We start from the raw sequence: 16,565 nt of genomic DNA on the forward strand, positions 1-16,565 counted from the left end.
GAAAGATACACCCACTTGAATGCAGAATTCGAAAGAGTAGCAAGGAGAGATAAGAAAGCCTTTCTCAGTGATTAATACAAAGAAGTAGAAGAAAACATTAGAGTGGAAAAGACTAGAGAGCTCTTCAAGAAAATGAGATAACCAAGGGAACTTTTCATGCAAAGATGGGCACAATAAAGTACAGAAATGGTAAGGACCTAACAGAAGCAGAAAATATTAAGAAGAGGTGGCAAGAATAGTCAGAAGAACTATACAAAAAATATCTTCATGACCCACAATGGTATGATCACTCACCTAGAGCCAGACATCCTGGAATGCAAAATCAAGTGGGCCTTAGGAAGCATCACTACAAACACAGCTAGTGGAGGTGATGGAATTCCAGTCGAGCTATTTCAAATCCTAAAAGATCATGCTGTGCAAGTGCTGTACTCAATATGCCAGCAAATTTGGAAAACTCAGCAGTAGCCACAGGCCTGGAAAAGGTCAGTTTTCACTCCAATCCCAGAGAAAGGCAATGCCAAAGAATGCTCAAACTACCGCACAACTGCATTCATCTCACATGCTAGCAAAGTAATGCTCAAAATTCTCCAAGCCAGGCTTCAACAGTACATGAACTGTGAACTTCCATATGTTCAAGCTGGATTTAGAAAAGGCAGAGGAACCAGACATCAAATTGCCAATATCCACTGGATCAATGAAAAAGCAAGAGAGTTCCAGGAAAACATCTACTTCTGCTTTATTGACTATGCCAAAGCCTTTGAGTACGTGAACCACAACAAACTCTGGAAAATTCTTAAAAAGATGAGAATACCAGACCACCTGACCTGCCTCCTGAGAAATCTGTATGCGGGTCAAGAAGCAACATCTAGAACTGGACATGGAACAACAGACTGGTTCCAAATCAGGAAAGGAGTACATCAAGGCTGTATACTGTCACCCTGCTTATTTAACTTATATGCAGAGTACATCATGAGAAATGCTGGGCTGGAAGAAGCACAAGCTAGAATTAAGATTGCCAGGAGAAACATCAATAACCTCACGTATGCAGATGACACCACACTTAAACGGCAAAAAGTAAAAAACTAAAGAGCCTGTTGATGAAAGTGAAAGAGAGTGAAAACGTTAGCTTAAAGCTCAACATTCAGAAAACTAAGATCATGGCATCTGGTCCCATCACTTCATGGCAAATAGATGGGGAAACAGTGGAAACAGTGACAGACTTTATTTTTGGGAGGCTCCAAAATCAATGTAGATGGTGACTGCAGCCATGAAATTGAAAGACACTTGCTCCTTGGAAGAAAAGTTCCAACCCAGACAGCATATTAAAAAGCAGACATTACTTTGTCAACAAAGGTCCATCAAGTCAAAGCTATGGTTTTTCCAGTGGTCATGGTATGGATGTGAGAGTTGGACTATAAAGAAAGCTGAGCGCCGAAGAATTGATGCTTTTGAACTGTGGTGTTGGAGAAGACTCTTGAGAGTCCCTTGGACTATAAGGAGATCCAACCAGTACATCTGAAAGGAACTCAGTCCTGAATATTCACTGGAAGGACTGATGCTGATGCTGAAACTCCAATACTTTGGCCACCTCATGTGAAGAACTGACTCATTTGAAAAGACCCTGATTGTGGGAAAGATTGAAGGCAGGAGTAGGAGACGACAGAGAATGAGATGGTTGGATGGCATCACCGACTCAATGGACATGAGTCTGAATGAACTCTGGAAGTCGGTGATGGACAGGGTGGCCTGGTGTGCTGCAGCCCATGGGGTCACAAGGAGTCGGACACGACTGAGCGACTGAACTGAACTGAACAAACACGTGTTTTCTGTCATGGTGATCTAGAGTCGTAACCCTACCAGTCCCCCAGGGATATTTCTTAAGCCCTTATGAGTTTCAGTTTCCCCCTCTATAAAGTAGAATAACAGTACCTGTTTCATGAGGTAGTTGTAAAGAATTAGACAGCAAGTATGTTACACAGCAGATGCTAAAGAAATATCAGGTAATACATTCTACTAAAACTTGTTATAACAGAAACTGGAAGACTATTTCAACTAACATTATTATAAAGTAAGCCATCCAAGGTGAACAAGTTTATTGCTACGCTGCTAATATACACAGGACAAATTCTGTTCTAAAAATTCTAAAGGAAAAATGTGTTCCAAAAATTCTGTTGCACTTGATAATCTAATGATGATGTTATTTTGGGGGTATAATGTCCATAACTAAGAACTTAGTGTTTTGAAACGTACCTTCCCCCCCACCCCCAGTAATTACTACTTCCATAATAGAGGAAACCTTCCAATTCAACCCCAGGGCAATATCAGATTTTCAACAAATCTCAAATAAATGGAGTTGTAAAAACACATAGATGTAAAGTAGCCTGCAGAAAACTCGAGGCAAAAGGCTACATCCTGCCCCTTTCCCCAACATCAGTTAACATCACAAATGTTCCTCAGTTTTACCAGTCCTAACATCTTAGAGTTATCATTTCTTTCTTTCTCTACATCAGCAGTAAGTCCTATCTCTTCCTTCTTCAAAACTTCTCTCCAACATATCCCCCTCTTTCAGTTTTCACTCCCAAAATTCAGGTCTCAATAGTGTTCACAGATGAATTTCTAAAACAATTCTTAACTAGCCTCCTTTCTAACAATCTACATAATGAAAGTGAAAGTCACTCAACTGTGTCTGACTCCTTTCCACCCCAAGGACTGTAGAGTCCATGGAAATCTCCAGGACAGAATACTGGAGTGGGTAGCCTTTCCCTTCTCCAGGGGATCTTCCCAACCCAGGGATTGAACCCAGGTCTCCTGCATTGCAGGTGGATTCTTTACCAGCTGGGCCACAAGGAAAGCCACTCCTGATTAATCAGCCTATAATTCCAAGTTTATCAAGTCATGGTCCTATTCAAAACTTTCAATGATTCCCAAATGTTGGCAAGATAAGTCCACATTCCTCAGTATAACTGTCAAGACTGTTCATAATCTGACTGAGCATTACCTCACTAATCTTATCTCCTCCCTGTCCATAATCTAAACTCTATTATAGGATCAAACAATAAATATTACAAGTTTGTTCCAATCTCAGTGTCTTTGCTCTTGCTTTGCTGAGGCCTAGAAACCTATCCCCTTCCTTTCTGCCTATTCAAATCCTATCCATCCATCACTGTAAGTGAAAGTCGTTCAGTCGTGTCTGACTCTTTGCAATCTGGAATTCTCTAGGCCAGAATACTGGAGTGGGTAGCCCATCCCTTCTCCAGGGGATCTTAACGACCAAGGAATGGAACCAGGGTCTCCTGCACTGCAGGAGGATTCTTTACCAACTAAGCTTCAGGGAAGCCCTTCCATCACAGTAAACTCCAGTCTAACTGCCTCCATGAAGCTCACTGACTACTTCAGCCCAGACTCATCTCAGTAAACTAGGACCTATCATTTTGATATGTTAGTAGCATAACAGACCTCCTAGAGCAGTGCTGTTGTACAATAGACCCAATGGCATTTTCACACACACACAAAACCCACCAAAGTAAACTTTTCATGAGGCTAAATTATTCAATATAAAAAACTCCTTTCATCTGAGATGATGCCCTTTCATTTCTGTTTTAAAATGTTTCATCTTTTACAAAATGGTGGTATTAGATGAGAAAATTGTTTTTCATTTTCATGTCCTTACTTGGAAAACAAAAACCTCTTTTGAAATATGACTGGTTTTATGAAACCCAAGTTCTGGAACCACAAGTCTACATCCCCCATTTTGGCATTTATATATGCTCCAAGACTTGCAGAACTATTTTAAAAACTACATACTGTCTCCCCAATGAGGTTTTTTAATTCCTTAAGAACACAGGCTACATTCTGCACTTCCTTTGTCTTTTTGTTTCCTCCACATTAATTAGGCCTGGATCAAATATAACACCAGAACTATAAAATGAATAAAATTCACAAAATTCCTGGCTTTTAAATTTAATGTGAAACTGGCCAAAAATGTAACTGAAACCTGTGTTCTTTGTCTCCTCTCCATTCCTCTTCTCTAAAGGTTCTCTGCATCCCTGTGGATTGCAGAACGACTACTATTTTCCAATATTTCTGCTCAGATCCCACCCCTCTTACCTCTCTTTATAATCTGAAATTTTATCCCTGTTTCCTTATTATTTCTCCTTGTTCCATTAACTGCCTCACTACCCACCCATCTAGTTTTCCAACATACTACTATAAGATCCTTGGGATGGAGACTTAAAAACAAATGTCTAACATAATCACCAGTCCTCAAGTTCCTACCCCCCCCTCAAAAAAATTTAACAAATGTTAAGAAGTACATTGGAGAAGGCACTGGCACCCCACTCTAGTACTCTTGCCTGGAAAATCCCATGGACGGAGGAGTCTAGTAGGCTGCAGTCCATGCAGTCGCTAAGAGTCGTGTCACTTTCCCTTTTCCCTTTCATGCATTGGAGAAGGAAATGGCAACCCACTCCAGTGTTCTTGCCTGGAGAATCCCAGGGACGGGGGAGCCTGGTGGGCTGCCGTCTGTGGGGTCGCACAGAGTCGGACACGACTGAAGCGATTTAGCAGCAGCAGCAGCAAGCGGTACATAATTTTATCAAATTATATTAAAACCATCCCATACTGCACTCCAGGACAGCTGTGGTAGAAAGCATTAAAATTGGTATTCCTGACATAAACTTACCAGGGTCCATTACTCTGTTACACAAACAGCCTGACTACATTGGTTATATCTTCTATCTTTAATTAGCTTCTGTATATTCCATAACAGTCTTTCATGTTAAAGACATTTACTGTATCTTTAAGTTTATCAAGACCTAAAAATGATATTCTTCCTATCCTAAGGAACATAAGTCAAAGCTGACCTCATTTACTCAGGGAATAAAGATCTGAAATGCACACAGTTCATAAAATCATCTCGTCTTCTGGTTTAAGCAATGTAATTTTCAAGAGCAAAGACAGAGGCAAAACCTAGCTTGGCATTCACCAGTTGTGTTGACTTTGGGCAAACTGAGCTCATATCTTAAGGCTTTTTCATCTATTAAATGGCGATAATTAACAGGATCCACCCCCAAAGGGTTGTTAAGAGGAAGATTAAATAAAGACATTAAAAGCACTTAAGTACAGTGGCTGGAAGACAGTCAACAAGTGCAAGGTTTTATTATTAGTCCTCAGTAAGAAAGAATCCTTAGAAAAATTTTCACGTATAAGACTTAAATAGCTGCTGATTCATTGATATTAGATATAAATCACTCAGATGGCCTAAACCAGATAAATTATCCCAGGTAACTAGAAATAGACAGGGTATTTGTGATAAATCTGTTTCAAGGTTTAAAGAGTCAAAAACTGCTTCTATTATCTTGTTTAGCATTAAACTTTTCCAGTTAAATGCTTGAAACTGGATGAAAGTAGAGATTTCATTTTTAAAAACAGGAAAATGCTGTCATTTTTCTATCTGAACTCTTTAGCCTCTGCAGAAAGTCTATACAAATAATGCCTTGCTAAGTGGAAAATACCTTTCATTTTTTTATTGTTCAGTTCAGTTCAGTCGCTCAGTCGTGTCCGATTCTTTGAGACCCCATGAATCGCAGCATGCCAGGCCTCCCTGTCCATCACCAACTCCCAGAGTTCACCCAAACTCATGTCCATCGAGTCGGTGATGCCATCCAGCCATCTCATCCTCTGTCGTCCCCTTCTCCTCCTGCCCCCAATCCCTCCCAGCATCAGAGTCTTTTCCAATGAGTCAACTCTTCACATCAGGTGGCCAAAGTATTGGAGCTTCAGCTTCAGCATCAGTCCTTCCAAAGAACACCCAGGACTGATCTCCTTGAGAACGGACTGGCTGGATCTCCTTGCAGTCCAAGGGACTCTCAAGAGTCTTCTCCAACACCACAGTTCAAAAGCATCAATTCTTTGGCACTCAGCTTTCTTCACAGTCCAACTCTCCCATCCGTACATGACCACTGGAAAAACCATAGCCTTGACTAAACGGACCTTTGTTGACAAAGTAATGTCTCTGCTTTTGAATATGCTATCTAGGTTGGTCGTAACTTTCCTTCCAAGGAGTAAGCATCTTTTACTTTCATGGCTGCAATCACCATCTGCCAGTGATTTTGGAACCCAGAAAAATACAGTCTGACACTGTTTCCACTGTTTCCCATGAAGTGATGGGACCGGATGCCATGATCTTAGCTTTCTGAATGCTGAGCTTTAAGCCAACTTTTTCACTCTCCTCTTTCACTTTCATCAAGAGGCTCTTTAGTTCCTCTTCACTTTCTGCCATAAGGGTGGTGTCATCTGCATATCTGAGGTTATTGATATTTCTCCCCGCAATCTGGATTCCAGCTTGTGCTTCTTCCAGCCCAGCGTTTCTCACGATGTACTCTGCATAGAAGTTAAATAAGCAGGGTGACAATATACAGCCTTGACATACTCCTTTTCCTATTTGTAACCAGTCTGTTGTTCCATGTCCAGTTCTAACTGTTGCTTCCTGACCTGCGTACAGGTTTCTCAAGAGGCAGGTCAGGAGGTCTGGTATGCCCATCTCTTTCAGAATTTTTTATTGTAAGTAATTTCAAATCTGTTCCCATATTGATTTGACTCTCAGCACATTAAAAATGTTCCTTTTCCCCCTTTTCAAAAACGTTTTTTAGTAAAAAAAAAAAAAAAAAAAGAATTTTTAAAAGGCTACAAATAAAACCATGTTAATATTAATATAAGATAATGCTTTCATTAGAGAGAGTTTCCACTCAATCATAATACAAGTTAAATAAGTTCACGTAATTATTTTTATTTTTAGAGGGTCGAAATGAGTAATATTATACAAGTCATCTTGGAAAGCAAGTTTTGCTTTCAACAATGCTGCCAAGGCTCAAAACCTTTTTGAAACTTCATTTCTAAGATTCTTAAAGACAAGCCTCATACACGCAAAAATTCCTAGTCTCCACCTTGAGAATTACATCTCATTTATAACCAACATAATTTTGATTACTCACTTCATTCACCAGACTTATCTCCAAAAATTAAGTATAATTCCCCCAAACGAAGACTTAACAGGATTAAGACATGAAATATGTTCTATAGATAAGTTCAAAAGAAGTATAGCAAATATTTCAGTTTGGAAATCCCATTAAAATAAATATATAACTATTCATTTTGGAAACTGTTTTTAAAAAGCAGTCATACTCCCTTACACATACCCTGCAGACAGACTTCCTGGTGGTCCAGTGGCTAAGACTCCATGCTCCCAACGCAGGGAGCCCGGGTTCAATCTCTGATCAGGGAATTAGATCCCACATGCCACAGCTAAGATCCAATGCAGCCAAACAAATAAAAATTAATATTTTTAAAAAACTACATAGTAACAAAACTAGAAATCTGAATTAGTACTGGATCTATGTAAAGCAGGAAAATAGTACTGTGAATAATGACTAAAGTTTTTCAGTTTGAACCATTAAACTATCATGCTTCCTTATTTGCTCCCTTGAGTGCCTCTGAAGGAACAGCATTTAATAAGGTTATTAACATCCATTTCTCTTGAAAATTTAATTTGGTTCACACCAGTCTGGGTAAACTGCGTGCGTGTTAAGTTGCCTCGGACTGTAGCCCACCAGGCTCCTCTGTCCATGGAATTCTCCAGGCAAGAATACTGGAGTGGGTTGCCATTCTGTTCTCCAGGTGATCTTCCCAACCCAGGAATCAAACTCAGGTCTCCTGTACTGCAGGCAGATTCTTTACCATCTTAGCCACGAGGGACCCACCCTAACATTATGATCTAAGTGTTTTTATCCATTTGTTTTGTTTAGTTACTAAGTCTGTGTTCAACTCTTTTGCAACCCCATGGACTGCAGCTCACCAGGATCCTCTCTCCATGGGATTTTCCAGGCAAGAATTCTGGAGTGGGTTGCTATCTCCTTCTCCAGGGATATTCTCAACCCACAGATCTGGATCAAACCCGTGTCTCCTGCATTGGCAGGCGGATTCTTTACCATTGAGCCACCAGGAAAGACTTTTATACGTTCAATTATTTAATCCTCACAACCACTCTCACCATCTTAAAAATAGGGAAATGAAGGCTTTCTGAGGCTACAGAACTGAAATCATAGAGTTTTACATAATCTTATTATAAGGTAAGGTGCTATTTAACAAAAACAAAGTATGAAAATAAGACACAAATGAATAATCTGTCAAAGAATCAGAAAACAATAAACCACATTAATAAAGCTTTATTTGAATAAAATCTAATGATTCAGAAATGTACTTCGAGATCTCATGATGCTTAGAAGCCAACATTACAAACAATTCTACAGTGAATGTGTAAAGTGTAGGAGATTAGGTTGAATATATACTAACTTTGTAATATATTCTGAAAAAAAAATGTTTTAATGAATTCACCACAGTTTATCATTTGCTTCTTCACACTTCAAAAGAAACTTCTGATTACTGAAGTTTACAACTGTTTTGAAGTATGGATAAATGTAAATGCATTTCACCCATACTTATTATCTTGACCTAATTGGAGTAAAAGATAAAATAGACTGATTTTATAGACTTTTATAGTCTATTGATTGATAGAAATCAATCAATAGACTGATTTCATAAAATATTTCTAAATTGCTAAAGAATAGTGCAACAGTGAGATGATGAAAGTTAAAAAAATCACTCCCATGTCTCAAAACTTCCTAAACATCTCTGTCCAATAACTCCAAAAAAACAATTATTAAGCTACCCTATAATCTTCTGATATAGTTCCATCAGAAAAGTCAAATGATCACTGCTTTAAAACACGTAGTATCAGGAATCCCCAAGCGGTCCAGCAGGTTTAGGACTGTGCTTTCACTGCTGAGGGCCTGAGCTCAATCCCTAGTCAATCCCCAAAGTCGTACAGGCAGCCAAAATAGAAGAAAAGAAACTTAGAATACATAGTAGGTATCTCTTAAAACAGATTTATATTTACCACACAATTGTGTTACACTTATATTAAATTAAACTCTCCCAGTTACTACTAATTCAAATTTGCACTTAAACTGGCTTAAAGTAAATACATAGGAAATTCATACATACATTCTTCTACCTTTTTTTCTTTTTTTGGCCACACCGAGAAGCATGTGGGATCCCCTTGAATTGGAAGCATCTTAACCACTGGACCAACAAGGAAGTCCCCCATTTTTCTACCTTTAATAAAAAAGAATAACTACTGAGAGAGCTTATCGGCAAGTCAGAGAAGGTGGCTTTAAACAGATTTAAGTGGCTTACATTTTTCTTTGTTGATATCAAAATAAAATGTTATTCAACAAAGTAATTCAAATGATGTGTATACCCAATATCTCATTTCAGTTAAGAGCTTAATCTGAGCATTAGACAAACACTTGATTAAGGGTCACTCCAAGAAGAAACTGTACACTTTTTGCCAGTGAGATTCCAAAGAAGGAGCTGCACCATGAATGGACTCGTGTACCTTCTCACCTGAAGCAACTGGGGCATCTCAGCCTTTTGATTAGAGAAAACACAAAGCAGAATTCTCATTAAAATGTTAATAAGCTTAAGCAACTAAACTGTTACCTATACATAAGCATCATTATGATCAATCACCTAAAACTCTACTGAGGGTCTAGTATGTCCAAAACTCAGTGAAAGGAATTGAGGTGAGTACCAGTTAAGACAAACCCCGCTTCTGATCAAGAACCTTATGATCAAATTAATTAATTAAGATACGAACTAATCAGATTAACCAAGAACACGAAGGGTACAAGCATTACAAGCCACAAGATTTTTGAGAAAGTAAGAAGCTTCTGACCTAAGGAGATACAAGCTAGTGTGACTTAACTAAGAACTTGAGGAGTATCAGCAATAAATGTCAAAATTTTGGAGAAGAAACACTACTGCAAAGTCAGGACAGACTTCAAAGATGAGGAACTGAGCTGAGCCCTGAAGGATGGAAAAATGAAATAATTAAACAGCAAAAGAGAGAAAAGGACAAAAGATAGTGGAAATAAATGTGCTAAATTGTGAATATGGTCATTAAATATTTATTAAATACTTACTACATGTCAGTCACTGTGTTACGTACTAGGTGAACAAAGCAGATGAGTTTCCTGGCCCTGTGAAGTCTACTGGGGAAGACAGATAATAATCAGGCAAGCAGATATATCATTATAATTGTAACAGGTGTTATAAAGGGAGGCAACAGACACCAGTAACAGGGAATAACGAGAAAGGACTAGCAAGATAAGATGATGAGGGAAAGTATCTCTGAATCATAAGCTGAGGCTGGAAGGAGACAGCCAGGCAAAGTGCAGGGGAGAGAGTGTTCAAGAAAGAGCGAGCCCCATGTACAAAGGCCCTGAGACAGGAAAAGAACTTGTGTTTAAAAATAAATAAGCAGCTAGTGTGAGAGAAGCGTAACAGATCATGAAACTAACGTAAGATGAAGTGGTACCCAGGGGCCAGGTTATACAAAGCATTACAGGCCAAGAGAAAGTTCGAATTTGGATCTTATTTAAGTCTCAAAGAAAGTTAAAACCATTAAAAGTTTCTGCAGGACTTCTCTTGTGTGCCAGTGGTTAAGAATCCGCTGGCCAACGCAGGGGACATGGGTTCAATCCCTGGTCTAGGAAGATTTCACATGCTGAGGGGCAACGAAGCCTGTTCCACACAACTACTGAGCCCACCTGCCACTACTACTGAAGCCCGTGTGCTCTAGGGTCTGTGGTCTGCAACAAGAGAAACCACTGCAATGAGAAGCCCACACACCACAACTAGAGAGGAACCCCCGCTCACCCCAACTACGAAAGCCCTTGAGCAACATGAAGACCCAGAACAGCCAAATAAACAAATAAAGGTTTCTACATACTCACATACTGCTGAATAAAAGGAGGCAGACCCAAAAGGGTATATGCTGTACGATTCCATTTTCACAAAAGTACAAAACCGGATCTAACAGAAATCAGGATGCTGATTACCCTTGGTGGGTGGAAGGGCTGCAAGAACCTGAAGGGAACTCAACAGGGGCTTCTTCTAGGTCCCGGTAACAGTTTCTTGATCTGCGTGCTGGTTACATGAGTATATTCAGTTTGTGAAAAAATCGTCAAGTTGTACTCTTAAATGTACTTTCCTACATATAAATACTACATACTTCAATCAAAACTTGTAATAATGTTTCAATTTTTTTTGCAAGTTTTTAGTAACATGTTTTAAAAATATTACTCTATCCAGATAAAATGGCAACAGAGGAGCACATGCAAATACTTGGAAGGACTTGACTGACAAATTAACCTGGTGGAAGTTTTCAGAAACACATAATACAGGGGAAAGGGTAAGTCAAGCAACCAGTGAATACAAAGTACCATGTTCATAAAGAATAAGGTCCAGAAAGGGAGTTATGCAATAAAAGATAAGCTATAAATTCCTTAGAATGTAAGGAGGTACCTCTAGAAATTAAAAAAAATTAAAAAGTAATAGATGAAAATAGCAATGCCTAAGAAGTTTAGCAATGCTTGTTATCTTTTAACTTTTATTTTTATATGGTATTTTCAAGCTCTTCTCTTGCTGTCCCAACTCCAAACCAACCGTGTGATGAAACAGAAAGATTCTAAACTTGAGCATCAATCATATCTGAGCTGAAATCAAGTCTGCCCCCACCAGCTCTGGCAGTACCTGCTCTGAGCTCAGCTCCCTCATGTACAGAGGATAATGACCACCTCATAGTTATTATTTTCTATCACCACCTAAAATGTGGAGTTGGTAGACTGTATTTTAATTTATCATTTCCTAATGGTATATGGCTGAGTGACTAAGCAGCAGCAGCAATGGTATATGGAGGGTCAAATGGGTTTCCATTCACAAGATTCAAAGGTGGGAGAAGAGAATTATATAAGAGTCAACATAGAGAAACAGCATGGATAAGGAAAAACAAGAAAGGAACTTCCCTCGCAGTCCAGTGGTTAAGACTCTGCACTTCCACTGCAGGGGGCACAGGTTCAATCCCTGGTTGGGGAACTAATATCCTGCATTCCCATGCCGTGCAGTGGGGGAAAAAAAATAATACAAGGGGGGTCAAAGATAAACACGTGTCTTCTAGCACTTCAGATAAAGTGGTTTCAAGCATTTTCTAAGACAGCTGCTGCTGCTGCTGCTAAGTCGCTTCGGTCATGTCCGACTCTGTGCGACCCCATAGACGGAAGCCCACCAGGCTCCCCCGTCCCTGGGATTCTCCAGGCAAGAACACTGGAGTGGGTTGCCATTTCCTTCTCCAATGCATGGAAGTGAAAAGCGAAAGGGAAGTCGCTCAGTCGTGTACAACTCTTAGCGACCCCATGGACTGCAGCCTACCAGGCTCCTCCATCCATGGGATTTTCCAGGCAAGAGTACTGGAGTAGGGTGCTATTGCCTTCTCTGTTCTAAGACAGAGACTTGTCCTAAAGCAGATTGGGACAGGTGCAGTGACTTGAGAAATTAAGAGAAGAAAAAGACACTCTATGTTTCCCCAGCAAGATGCAATTCCTACCTAATGTATTCCCTTTGTGGAATTAGCTAAAACAAGTTAGAGATTAACACTAAGGATATTCTATCGCAGGTGGAAGGGCAAGGCCTTTAATCATTTTATGGCATCCCCACCCTTCAGAATTATTTGAACAACCGTAATGTGTAAAGTACTCCTTAAGTATAGCCAAAGATGTTAAGTTTCATATTTCAAGAGCTACCATTTCCAAAAAGATACAAAAATAAAAGTTCAAGTCATTAACAAATTTTCAGGTAATTTTTATTTTCCCCACAGTGTACCCCCGTCCTAAAAAGTAATGAAAACCTGGTTCCTCATGAATTCATCTTTCTGCTGATCTGACAAGTGTCCCCATCTCTGCCTCTCACTCTTCTCATCCACCTCACCATTAAACACTTAAGAGTTCCCGCTGTTTCCTACAAAGTTGGCACGCTGACTCTCTAGTATTCACTCTGATCTCACCAGTATTGATTCTAAACATAGAAACTTCACAACATTCCCAACTGATCATTCTGCTAACCAATAGCTAAGAGATAACACACCGTTTAAACAAACAAAGGTGGTCCTGGTGATTACGCAACTGTATGTGTTTATCAAAGCTCATTAAACTGTACATTTCAAACTGGTGAATCTTATTGTATGTAAATTATACCTCAATAAAGCTGACTTTTTTTTTAACAAGAGAATGCATGCACTCATTCATCCAGCAAATATTTACTGAGCATCTACTATGTGCATCAAAGTTTATATCTTTCAGCTTGACTATCTGGGTCCTACCTGTATGTAATGTGTATGCTCTACTCATAAACTAATACTGTCCTCAAAAGCCATGTTCCATGAAAAATGGCTCCATTTTTTATTATGAATGTCACCTTAATGATGGCCTCTACAGCAGAAGGACCATTAGCTATCCATCATCTTCCATCACATCAATGAAATCTATGCTATTTTAATACAAATGCTTCCATCACAAGAAAAAAATTAAGCACCTACTGCATATATCACCACCACAGCCTTATGTTTATCTTTCTATCAAAAAAAAAAAAGAAATATCTCAAAACTTACTGACAACATTGCCAGAAGACAGTATTATCGGGGAATAGACTTAATTGACTCATTCTAGGATCCATGGTGACCCAGCAGCTGACTCAAAGGCCTAGAAACTAGGCTCCTGGCTCCCAACTCCAACTCCCAATATGCACAGTGGACCTTAGAAACAAACTTGGGTTTGAATTCCAGCTCCACTTCTTACTAGTTATACGCACACACTTAGCAAAGTCAGCTTCAGTTTGCTCATCTGTGAAACAGGGATGCCAACTACCATCTCACAGCATTGTTGTGAAAACTAAAGGAGACCAGTATCACCCAGCACAATTACTGGGCACATGATTAGTTCCCTTTCTTGGTCTTCAATTATTTAAGAGTAAGAAAATATCTATTAATCAAAGTTAATTTACAATTCCTATTTTCTGCCTTGTTCATACTTTCCTCCCATCCCACCATTTCCAGTTCTTCAAACTTCAGTTACTATGTTTAGAAGTGATTTAATTTTAGAAACCTGGAAAATTCTTCTGAGTAAATTGAGCAAAACCTTCATCTGCCCCAAGGGGAATTCTGAGCAAAATAATTATTTCTAACAAGAAAAGAATTTTTTCTATGGGGGTTATTCATTTTAACCACATGAATGCCACCAAGGCTGCACACAAAGTAACAGAAAATCATCTGGAACATACTGTACAGATCCTCCGAAGGGAAACATCCCCCTAAAATCCAAACACCTCCCTCCCTAATCTTAGGTAGTAAAATCTTAACAGGCGATCTGAATTCCCCTGGCACTGACACCAGTTCAACTCCTTAGGCCAGAAGTGCAGCAGTCTGTAAAATGCCCTGAACAAACCCCACCTCTCGAAATATCCCTAAAAGGCAGGGAGGTCCAGAGGGTATTTTCTCCTTCTTCGACAGATAAAGCACTAGAGGCACAATTCCTTTCATTCAAGGTCATTCATGTCAGTGGAGGTGCGACGGGGAATCTGCAGTCTCTGTGGCTTTCTGGAGATCACACTGCAGGGAATTTTTTTTCTTTTTCTTTTTTTTGGAAGGGGGGGGGGGGCTGCCTATTCTCTTCCCCTCTCCCACCCTTCAAGTGTGAGCACTGGTCTCGGCATTTCCGAAACAAGCCACAACAAGCTCTGCAGCGTAAGGAAAGGGGCTGACGCGATGAAGAAACAGATGCTCCAAAGCAAGATGGTCTTTCTCGGCTCGCAGAGCCTCCTCCAAGGTTATTAACAGAAACCGCAGGCACCCCAGGGAGCTCTCTACTCCCGGCTCCGAACACCCCCAGCCCGGCCGCCCAGGGGACGCCGAGCTTCCTTCAGCAGCCTTCGCCGCCCGAGGCCACCGGCCCCAGAAACCGCACTTCATTCCTGCGCTCCGGGAAGCCATGGCTCCTTCCCCGCCCCGCGCGGGGCTGGAGGGGGGGCAGTGCGCGGAGAGGCGGGCCGCGCGCGCTGCGGAAAGTTCACCGCGGCGGCCGGCCGGCCGGCGGGCGGGCGAGGGGCGGCCCCGGCCCGGCTCGCCCGCGTCCCCCAGCAGATTCCACCATTAATTAGTCCTGAGGACTGTCTACTGGCAACTTAAACAAAGCGAATGCCTCGAATTCCTTCCCGGCCCAGCGGTCTGGCCGCGAGAGCAGCATCGGGCCGGGGCGCGCGGGGCCGGCGCTGCGGGCCGACCGACGGCTGCGGCGGAGCCCTTCCCCCGCCCGGCCGGCGCCCCCGCCCCCGCCGCCGGGCCCAGCAGCCCTGCCCGCAAGCCGGCCCGCGCGCTCCCAAATCTCTCCTCCTCCTCCTCCTCCTCCTCCTCGGGAGCTCCCGGGCTCTTCCTGTAAGATCACTTCCTTCCTCCCCGGGTGCCCGCGGGCCCCGCGCAGCCCCCCTCCCCGGCGGTCCCGGCTCCCCCCCACCCCTCCCGGCCGAGCCGCTCCCCGCCCCCCACCGGGCCCCTGCGCCCCGCGCGTCTCCCCACCACCACCCCCCACACACACAACTCCCAAACTCGACCCCCAAACTCCTCCTCTGCCCCCTCAAACACGTTCCCCTCAGCTCTTGGCCCCAAACATTTTTTTTTAACCTCAGATTCTCGCTCTCCCACCAAGAAGTCTCTCAGAACCTTCCCTCCACCCCCCCACCCTCCAAAGGAGAAAAAAAAAGAAAAAAAAAATCTCTCAACTCTAAAAGAATTCTCAAGGTCTGGCTCCAGAGATGTCCCCTTCGGAGCTCTTTCTCCGAAATGCCGCTCAAACTCTACCCCCCACTTCAACTCCACACACCTCACCCGCGCCCGCCCTCGCCGGGGTGCGCCCGCCGGTTCTGCCCGGTCACCCCTGGGTGCCCCGACCCCCTTTGGCGGGGCAAGCCGCCCCTCTGAGCGCTCTCCTCTCTCCGCCCGCCAGCCCGGCCGCCCGGCCTCCCGCGCCGCCCTCCCGCCACTTCACCGCGGACTCCTCACCTCAGCGGCTCCGGCCCGCACTCCCGCCCGCCACGGGATCCGGCGCTCAGCTCCCGGCGGCCGGCGCCTCCTCCGGCTCCCGGGACTGACAATGAGGGGCGGGACTATCTTGTGACGTCAGGGTTCTGGAAGGCGTGGCTTCTTTGAGGGGCGGGGCTGATCGACGGTCCCGCCCCTTCATCTTGCCTTTTCCCCCCTCTCTAGGACTTGAACTATTCCAAGTTTCTACTGCCGGTCTAGCCAGAGTGCCCAGCGCCTGTGCTAGGCGCGGTGGCAAATCGAAATGGAAGACAAGACTTGTTTTCAAGAGGGGCATTCTCAGGGGATTGTGGGATTAAATGAGATAATCCATGTAAAGGTATTTAGCCCAGAGCCTGGTATGGAGTAATCTCTCAACAAATACTATTTCTATTACTCAGCAAAATGTAGAAAAGGAACTCAGCTTGAACTCAGAAGGCATGGTGGGTTCCAGTCCCCACCTCCGCTATTAATTCCTTGTGTGATCCTAGGGAAGTCCTTTGCTGTCTGCGTTCCCTCCTGTTGCCTTTAAAATGGGAGGGGG

General features: G+C 42.4%; 1 protein-coding gene across 1 annotated transcript in view; it reads right to left on the minus strand.

Annotated features, from left to right (window-relative positions):
- Positions 1-16,119, minus strand: part of LUZP1 (leucine zipper protein 1) — a 96,213-nt gene extending 80,094 nt beyond the window's left edge. Inside the window, 1 exon segment of the mRNA XM_070382851.1 lies at positions 16,004-16,119. The gene's annotated coding sequence lies outside the window, so the exon portion shown is untranslated.
- Between the last annotated feature and the right edge of the window lie 446 nt (positions 16,120-16,565).

This window comes from Bos mutus, chromosome 2 (assembly GCF_027580195.1).
Source record: "Bos mutus isolate GX-2022 chromosome 2, NWIPB_WYAK_1.1, whole genome shotgun sequence".
In the NCBI taxonomy this organism is placed as follows: domain Eukaryota; kingdom Metazoa; phylum Chordata; class Mammalia; order Artiodactyla; family Bovidae; genus Bos; species Bos mutus.